Source organism: Eschrichtius robustus, chromosome 20, assembly GCF_028021215.1.
Source record: "Eschrichtius robustus isolate mEscRob2 chromosome 20, mEscRob2.pri, whole genome shotgun sequence".
Taxonomy (NCBI): Eukaryota; Metazoa; Chordata; class Mammalia; order Artiodactyla; family Eschrichtiidae; genus Eschrichtius; species Eschrichtius robustus.
This window is the reverse complement of record NC_090843.1, coordinates 56,564,341-56,573,897: the sequence shown is the minus strand read 5'-3', so window position 1 is coordinate 56,573,897 and position 9,557 is coordinate 56,564,341.

The following is a 9,557-nucleotide window of genomic DNA, read 5'->3' as shown; positions in this document are numbered from 1 at the left end:
TTCTGGTGTTCAGGCACGTCTGGTGAACAGGCACGGTGTTCATGTATGTCTATGTACAAGGCACACGAGGACACACGTGTATACCTCTACATGATGTGCGTGTGTGGGGATTTCAGGCCTGAAATTAGAACCCTTCGAACCCATCCAACTGGCTCCTTCCTGAGCCAGGCCCTGGGCAGAGAGGTAGCACAGGAGCCCCTGACAGGAACGATTAATTTGTTCTTTTCTAGCTGGGCCTGGAGTAAAATGAAGCTTGTTTTCCCTTTCTGCACAATGAGAAGAAGTGTATCGATTTTTCCTCTCTTCTGATTGTTCACATTAGAGGCTTGTTTCTAGGTAATTGACACCCAGATCATTCATTTTACTGCACAAACATATTTTACAGGTCGCTTTCCCCTTTGAGACATAGTCCTGGGTGGACCTGAAACAAGTCCATTTCGTAGATAGGTGCTTCCTTGCAGAGAGAACACCCCTCAAAGAGCAAGTGCAGCTGCTCTGGTGGCCCCCTTTCAATTGCTTCTTTGTTCGCCCATTAATGTGTCCAAAACACGGTGTTGAGTGCCGGTGATTTGTGGACAGAATCCAAGGGGTGGGCCAGGCTGCGGTCGAGGGGCACCAGGCAGTCCTTGCTTGCAGAACCATCAGTCCAAGATTGTCATGTCAGCCTAGAGGAGGCCTTCCTCCCATCCTCCTTAGGAAGCAGTAAGGAAATTCAGGGATGAGAGAAAAGGAAGAGGAAGGGGAGAGGGCAGGGTAAGGATTCGAAACACAAGGCCAGCCATGTTCCTTTTCCTAGCCTTGGCTCACTTGCGTAAACATGGCAAAGGATGCTGCCCATCTTCCACGTCCAACCCTCCTCGTTCTCAAAAAGAGTTAGTCCTCTCTGAGCCTGTGACCTAGGAGGATGCCTCCTTCCTCTGGTCCCCTCCTTCCCAGGTCAGCATCTGACCCCTTTCTTACATTTTGACCTAGGCGTCGATACAAATTCGTTGTGATGTAATTTCTTTGAAGGCACGAACCATTCCTGACTCTGGCCCCCGCTTCCCCAGGAAGAACATCTAATACCACCACCGGTGCCCTGGGTTCACCCTCATTCCTTGGTGTGAATCCTGAGAGCCCCCTGGGATGGAGAATGGCAGCCACCACGTCCAGATGATGCTGACATTTGTCTGGACACCTAGCATGGACCCCCATCCCAACCCCTGGTTTGTTGTCATCTCCCTGAGGTCTTCTTAGCTTGATTCAAGGCTAATTTCCCTCCTTCAAGGTGGAGTGAAGAGCAGTAACTTCTTCTCACCTCTCCATGGAAAGCTCAGGTTCCCAAGCATTAGTGTCACCTCGTGCCAGGAGGAGGAGGTGAGAGGGAGGAGGGAAGATCTAGGCTCAGAGGCAATCTAGGTTATAGCTTTTCACCACCCCCCAGAGGGGTAGGCATCTTTCTGGCAGCCTGTGGGCCCTGGAGGAACTGGGGTGCCTTGTGTGCTCAAGGGAGGATCAGTGATTCTTCCGGGAGCCTCAGCTTGGCAACAACAGCGGGAGGCGTTGTGGTGGTGGGGATCTTTTATCACTTTAGATGGCCCCAGAGAGTCACAGAACTTTTTTTTTTTTTTTTTTGGCCCCAGGATCTTAGTTCCCTGACCAGGGATTGAACCCGGCCCATGGCAGTGAAAGCGTGGAGTCCTAACCACTGGACCGCCATGGAATTCCTCATGGAACTTTCTCACATGGGGCAAAGCAAGGCCTGCTTATTGCCTCCCCAATATCCATCCCCCTCTTTGTCCTTCATAGCAGAACCCCAATTCTATTCCATGTGCAATGGGCCTAAACTAACTAAAGGACTAAGCTTTTTTGCAGCTAGTGGTGCCCAGTTGATTGGGAAGAGAAGTGGGTGAGTAGAGCTTCTGAGACACGGTGTTAACGGAGGGAAAGAGTGTCCGTGTGACTTTCCCCTCTTTCCTCTCCTTCTGCCTGATTTCTGCCTGGAGCTCATGTATGGCTAAAGCTCCAGCAGACATCCTGGATCATGAGTGGCCTTGAGGATGGAGGTCATGGTCTAAGGATAGTGGAGCAGAAAGATTGAAGATCTTAACTCCTAGTTACTGTGGAAAACTTTCTACTGCCCATCTTGGGGCTTCTTTTATGTGAGAGGGAAATAAATGGTTATTTCCAGTTTCTGTAACTACTCTCTGAATGCAGCTTCTGATGTATCAGGCTACCCAGTCGTAGCTCTTACCGAGAACAGCCAGGTATTCAGGGGCTGGGGAGCCGTGCACACGTCATCGACCAACCTTTTAAAATTCTATTACTAAAACCCAAACATGCTCTTTCATCTCCGGCAGAGCTTGGGGTCTAAATTTAGACTGGTGCATCACGATGAGGCTGCATCAGTCTGCTCTTATTTTAAGGCTTATGGCATCTCAGTAAATTGGGGATAGTCAGGTAACCAAAGGGAGAAAGCATTGTTAAAGAGTGGCAGGTGCAGGGGAGCCGAGGATCCCAGGGGATTTTTCCAGAGACTTCTCCAATGTAGGTCTTCAGAGTAAAGTCGCAACTTACATGGGCTAAAGGTGCCAGGAGTGCCAAGCAGCCAGGCTGTATAGCCCAGCAGAGCCCACTGCCCTTCACCTAGGCTGTGCGTGAACATGTGCAGGGCTGGCTCTCAGTACCTGTTTACCTGGATGGGTTATTAAGGTCAGTGCTGCTTCTGAATGGTTGGTGCCCGTGCCATGCTAGTTAACTTTTTTTTTTTTTTTTTGGCCATGTCGTGCCGCTTGTGGGATCTCAGTTCCCTGACCAGGGATTGAACCCGGGCCACGGCAGTGAAAGCCCAGAATCCTAACCACTAGGTCACCAGGGAACTCCTTAGTTAACTATTTTGAATGTCACTCCTGCATAGCACAAGGCTTTTAAATCTGACAGCCTCCCTTGATGATGTACTACTTCATCCTCAGGTCCGTCCTGAACCCATGGCATCCACCAGAGTTCAAACTCTATGTTCATATTCATGATTTATTCTACGCTTGTGCATCTCTCCACAATATTGAGAGGAGGGTAGTGGCCTGAGCGGGTGTCTTAAAGTGTATAATTCCCAGACTCTTTCTGTTGTTTTAATTCCCTATTTGTCTCTTGATCAGTACAGGTGTGCTTTGATTGGGAATTAATTATATCCCACCTGTACAGCCATCTTTTTCTCTGTGGCAAAAATGATGAGCTCTTCATCTTCAAACACAGACAGCCACCTACTGTGCAGTGTTGTGTCCCCCAACATTCTGCCTTCTGAAATAGACATCCGCTCAGCATGTGCAAGTGCCAGCCCCAGGGCCTTTGCCCTGGTCACACTCACCCCACCCGAGGCATGGCATGGTTCCCACTACTTGTGGTTCTAATTCCTCATCCCAGTGCCATGATGCCTGGCTTCCAGGGTGCTCAGACCATTATTCTCCTCCAGAAGCCCTTTGGGCTGGTTACTTAGAGCTCTAACCAGGGGCGAGTTCAGAGGCCCCCACTGTCTTGGGGTAATGGGTCCTCAGGTGTCCCTTTAACAGACCATTTTGTGTGGAAGTGGAAATTCCTGTCTCTCCCAGTTCTGAGCTACGCTGCTCACCCCTTTCGTTGCATCCTGACCTCCTACAGGTCCTGTTCCCCTCGTTCAAGTCCAGAGGAGGAATGCAATGCAAGATCATATAGTGAGAAGAAGACTTTGGAAACCTTCCTGAGTCCATGGGAGTTTAAAAATATTCCTGGAGGACTTCCTATTCAAATACTGAAACAAGCACACATATTAGTTCCTCTCCAAACACTAAAATGAAAATAAAAGGATACAAATAATATAAGGTCATAACAAGGAGGACAATGAAGGGGGCAGTGGACTGGAGATTTCCATAGTTTTCTGGAAGGCAGAAAGTACATAGAGAAATGCTGGTTGATTACACAGAGTGGAGGAACTTCCAGCTCAGAACACGTGCAAAGGGGGTTCAGGGGAGGGCTGAATGATGTGCTTAATGGAACCCAGAGAAGGCCTCGGACTTAGGGATGACAGGTAGGACCTCAGGCTGCCCAAGATGTGATAGAGTGAGGCTGAAAACAGGAGGAATACTTGAAGATCAGGACAAAAACCGTTGACCCTCACCACCCTTTCTCTGTTCCCCGACATGGACGCTACGTGACAGTCTGAAATTTACCTCCAGGACAAAACAGAAACTATTTCTTAAGAAATTGTATGATGTGTCCGGGAAGCATTAGGGCAGTGAGTGTGAGTTGGGGCCCCAAAGGATGGTTCTACGCCTTCTGGCATTTTGAGGGGGGACTTGGAATAGCTGCAGCTCCTTGATCATTCATGCGACATGAAGCCAAACGGGTGGTGGCCCCAACCTTGGATACAGAGCTTCTGGCCAGGCTTCCAATCACTTCATTTGTAACAGTGAATGGACGAGCAAGGATCCCCAAACGTTTGGGGAGAATCTGAATTAATCAAGAGACAGAGTGAGGTTAACAGAGAAGCTGAGTTCAGAGGAACAGAGATAATTAGGGTATAGAAGAGAACTTACAACACGCCTCCCCATCCCAAGCATTCACCTTTTCCTCGGATGTATCAGACTCCCTGAGCAGTCCTGTTGAAGGAATTCTCTCTTGGCTCCATGTAATAAATCTACACACCTTGGTTGGGCATCTCGTTTTGGTATCTGAAATCTGTGTTGCAATGTCCAAAATGGCAGCCATTCACCACATGTGGCTAATTTACACTTAAATTTAAATTAATTAAAACTGAGCAAAAGGGCTCCCCTGGTGGCTCAGTGGTTAAGAGTCCGCCTGCCAATGCAGGGGACACGGGTTCGAGCCCAGGTCCGGGACGATCCCACCTGCTGTGGAGCAACTAAGCCTGTGAGCCAGAACTACTGAGCCTGCACATCACAAATACTGAAGCCTGCGTGCCTAGAGCCTGTGCTCCACAACAAGACAAGCCACCGCAATGAGAAACCCACACACCGCAACGAAGAGCAGCCCCTGCTCGCCACAACTAGAGAGAGCCCACGAGCAGCAATGAAGACGCAACGAAGACCCAACTCAGCCAAAAATAAATAAATAAATAAATAAATAAATAAATAAAACAAACAAAAACAAAAACTGAGCAAACTAAAAAATTCAGCTCCTCATGTTGCACTAGGCAGATTTCCAGGACCAACAGCCACACGTGGTGAGTAACTACCATATTGGACAGCGCAGATATAGATCCTTCCCATCACTGAAGAAAATTCCATTGGACAGTGTCGATCTATAGCATGAGGCTGCAGCTGAAACTTGCATTTTAACATCATTACCTGTTGCCTGATCTTGAACTCATAAATGGGATCCTACAATATGTAGTCTTTTTTTTTTTTTTAAATAAAGTTAACCATTTTATTTATTTATTTATGCTGCGTTAGGTCTTCGTTGTGGTGCGCAGGCTTCTCATTGCAGTGGCTTCTCTTGTTGCGGAGCATGGGCTCTAGGGTCATGGGCTTCAGTAGTTGTGGCACACGGGCTCAGGAGTTGCAGCATGTGGGCTCAGTAGTTGTGGCTCGCGGGCTCTAGAGCGCAGGCTCAGTAGTTGTGGCACATGGGCTTAGTTGCTCTGTGGCATGTGGGATCTTCCCGGGGATCGGACCCGTTTCCACTGCATTGGCAGGCGGATTTTTAACCACTGCGCCACCAAGGAAGTCCCAATATGTAGCCTTTGCAGCTTAATGGTTTTGAGATTCCTTCATGTTGTGCATTTATTAGTCGTTTTTACCATTTTGTTGCTGAGTCACATTCCACTGTATACACAGACCACAGTTCCTTTATCTGTTCACTTGTTGATGGGCATTTGGGTGGTTTCCAGTTTTTGCCTGTAAACATAAAGATGCTATGAACATTTGTTCTCAAGTCTTTCTGTGGTATATCTCTCCTCTTTAAGATGATCTTCAGGGATTTTCTGGCTCCGACACCGCCATCATCCTATGACTGCAGAACTGACCTGGGCCGGAGTTCCCTGGGTCAGGATTTGGAGGCGAATCTTAGCCGAGCCTCTGTCTTCTGGGGCAGGAGAGGAGGATGGTGAGTGTGAAATTTAGCCAAGAGGAAGACAAAGAAAAGCATTTGGAGCAGATTCACTGAAGGCTGAAAAATGGGTTGATGCCTTGCGTGTTGCCTTTGGTGACATTATTTATTTACTAGGGTTTCAGTGTGAAATCGCGGGCTTTCACAGAAGCAAGGGACGGGGAGCCTCAAGTCCCTCCAGGTCCTTGGGATGAAACGTGTGTCCCTGGATGCCAGTGACAGGAAACTGAAAGTGAAGGTTCTGCTGTTTACGTGTCCCTGATGCCCTCTGGTTCCTCGTCATCCCCCACTGGGGGTCCCGCGCCGTTCGGAAGACTATGTGTTTGATTTCAGGTGCTGGTATTGTTACTGAAAGTGGCATCCCGCTGCTTACTGCGCTAAAGCCAATAAAAAGGCAAGGTTGGTGGTAAGGAAGGTTTGCTTTATTTCGGAGGCGGGCAACCTGGGGGGGTGGGGGGAGGGCGGACTCCTGCCCAAAGGCCAACTCCCCCGAGCTGACAATCAGGGGGCAAGAGGTTTTATAGGTGAAGGGAGGGGGCTTCATGCAGAAACAGCAGTCAGCACTGACAGTCATCTTGAAATTGGTCTCGTGGTGGTCTGATCAGCGTCATCTTGATTGTTTTAAGTACAGTTAAGCTTCAGTTCCAGGGTCAGTTTGTGCCCATTTCCTTGAGGCCAGCTCTCCAAATTGCGGCAGCTTATGTCACGGCTACAGTCCGGTCATCATGTAGTTAACGTCTTCCACCTGGTAGGGTTTTAGTATCCATAAGACAGCTCACAGGATATGGCTCAGAATATTATCTACAGCCCTTGAGAAGGAACTAAATGTCCTTGACTATGCCTAATGACTAAACTATTGTTATTTAGTCTTGTGGGACTGTTTTCCTTTGTTTCTGCATTTTCTCACTTCTCTGATTCAACTTATTCTTTGGCTAAAGTTTTTCCACAGACAGATGGCAGGCAGAGGACATGGGGGGACAAGGACCAGAGCGTCCTGCTTCGTTTCAGTATCTATCAGAGCCGCTGAACTCTACTCTGGGTAACAGGGCATGAGGAAGATGGGGTTAGGACTTCACGGTACGGGCCTTTATTGTTTTCCGTGCAGGTTGCCTTGGCTGCCTTCATAACCTCTGTCTCCCCGCCATGGTACAGCCTCCCAGACTCTTTGTGGGTATCCCAGTTGGCTCCGACTCAGCCTCCTGCTGCTTAGTCCTGGGAACCCACGACCCCGGGCGCACAGCCCCTGGCCCTTCTCACCTGATCGACGCGTCAGCCTGCTTGAAGCTCCCCTTGCCTCCAGCTGGGCAGCCAGGGTGATCTTTCTAAGACACAAGTCTGTCCCTGTTCCTTTCTTTATTAAAATACTTCAGCAGCTCCCTGTTACCCACAGGATAAATCTGAACTCCTAGTTGCGGCATAGAAAGCCTAGTGTGATTTTTCCAACGCCCCTTCTTCTTACTTGCCCCCGTCCACCCACACTGCAGCTATGCCGAGGGCTCTCCTAGCTCTGCCCATGCCACACGGGGCTGGGGCAGGGGTGAGGCGAGTGAGGCACTTGCCACAGGGGCAAAATGTAAAGGATGACCTCAAAGTCAGGAACCAAGATGAACAACATTTAAAAAATCAAAATTAAGGCAAAAAAAAAAGAAAATCCATGATGAACAAAACATCAGAATTTTACACAGAGACAGGCTCTGGCAGTGTGCTGCCGAGCCGCCCTGGAGCCAAGGCAACGGGGCAACGGGAAAACGTGCGTTCTGATATGTGTGTTTTTATGTGTTCTTGGAAAGGGTTCATTTAAATATTGAAAAATAGAGAAGTAGGTGTATTAACACTGACAACATTGTTTTAAGTTTAAACATTTTATTTTCACTCAAACCAGAATTTATTATAGTTTCACTTCTCTGGCTTTAACGGAAGCAAATGCCTCGGTAACATTCTCAACATCTAGTTTTATGGAAAAGAGTAGATTTCGCATCAGGTTCCACTGGGGCTCCACACGGCACCGGCATGAGGGTGTCCGTTTTGTCTGGTTTACCCCTCTCCTGTCTAGGCGGTTAGGAATAAGGCCTTCAAACTGGGCTACCTCGGTTCTATGTCCGGGTACCACTACTTACTAGCCATGTGACTTGGGGCAAATTATTTAACTCCTCTGCATCTCAGTTTCTTAACCTCTAAAAAGATAATATAACCGTGGAAGCTCCCTATTGTTCAGGCTGTTGTGAGGATTAAATGAGATAGTCCAGGTAAAGCACTTAGAAAAATGTGAGTTCCAGAGTAAGTTCCCAAAAGAATAAAAATGAGTTTTTATCATCCCCAGATGCACTTTTACTGGTTCTTCAAGAGCCAGCGTAAGTCTGAGGAACCTTCTCTGACCATCTGAGGAAGAGCTAGCACTTCCCCCTTCGTGGGGCTCCATTGACCCCGGTGTTTCCTTCCAGCAGCTCCCTGACCACCTGGCATTGTCCCCTTGTGTTTATCTTCTGTCTCTATCACTCACCCATTTATCCATCCATCCATCCATCCATCTACCCACCCATCTACTACCCATCTACCCACTTTCAACCCACTTATCCACCCTCCACCTACCTATCTACCCACCCATCCACCCACCCACCTATCTCTCCGTTCATTCATCCAATAAATGCTTACAGATATTTCCTAAGTGCCTGCCATGATGCAGGCACCATGCTTGGTGCTGAGGATGCAATGGTGAGAGATACAGAAACAGCTTCTGCCCTGAGAGAGCTTACTGTCTAGGAGGCTGACGTGAACACAGACAAGTGCTGTGAAGGGGAGGTACAGGGGATGTGAAAAACTCTAATGCGAGACTGAACATAGTCAAGGAGGCAAGGAGAACTTCTCAGCTCAAGCTGAGATCTAAAAGATGAGGAGCGGACTTGGTGAAAGCAGAGAAGGAAGAGCCTTAGAGACTGAAGGAGGAGGAATGGTTAGAACACAGAATGAAAGGCAGCTGGTGTGGCTGCAGCGGCCCTGGGGGAGGTTAGAGGGAGGGAGGGGTCACCCGTTCAGCGCCATGTTGGGAAGATTTAGTCTTTTTCTCAAAAACAATCAAAGCACTTTAGGGAGGGAGTGAATGATCATATCTGTGTTTTGAAAAGATGGGTTGGAGGGAAGGGAAAGAAATGAGGTGGGGAGACCATACAGTTGTCTTTAGAGGGTTTTCTTAAAAATGTGATATTGAGTTTTTGGGACAGATTTCTTCTATATAAATATCCACCCCGAAATGTTGTATTGAGAGATACTTAATGTTCTGTGAGGTTTGAATGTCAGACTGAGAGGTGCTGAATGGGGTAACGTTCCCTGGGGAGAGGTTCTGCGGGGCTTGCTGTGTCTGCCTTTGCATCTGCTCCTTGAGGCAGGGACGGGTCTGATTCATTTCTGTGCCCCCGGCATCCGGTGCGGGGCCAGGCCCAGTACCGATACTGATGACTTTGAGCTGACGGAGTGTTTAGAAG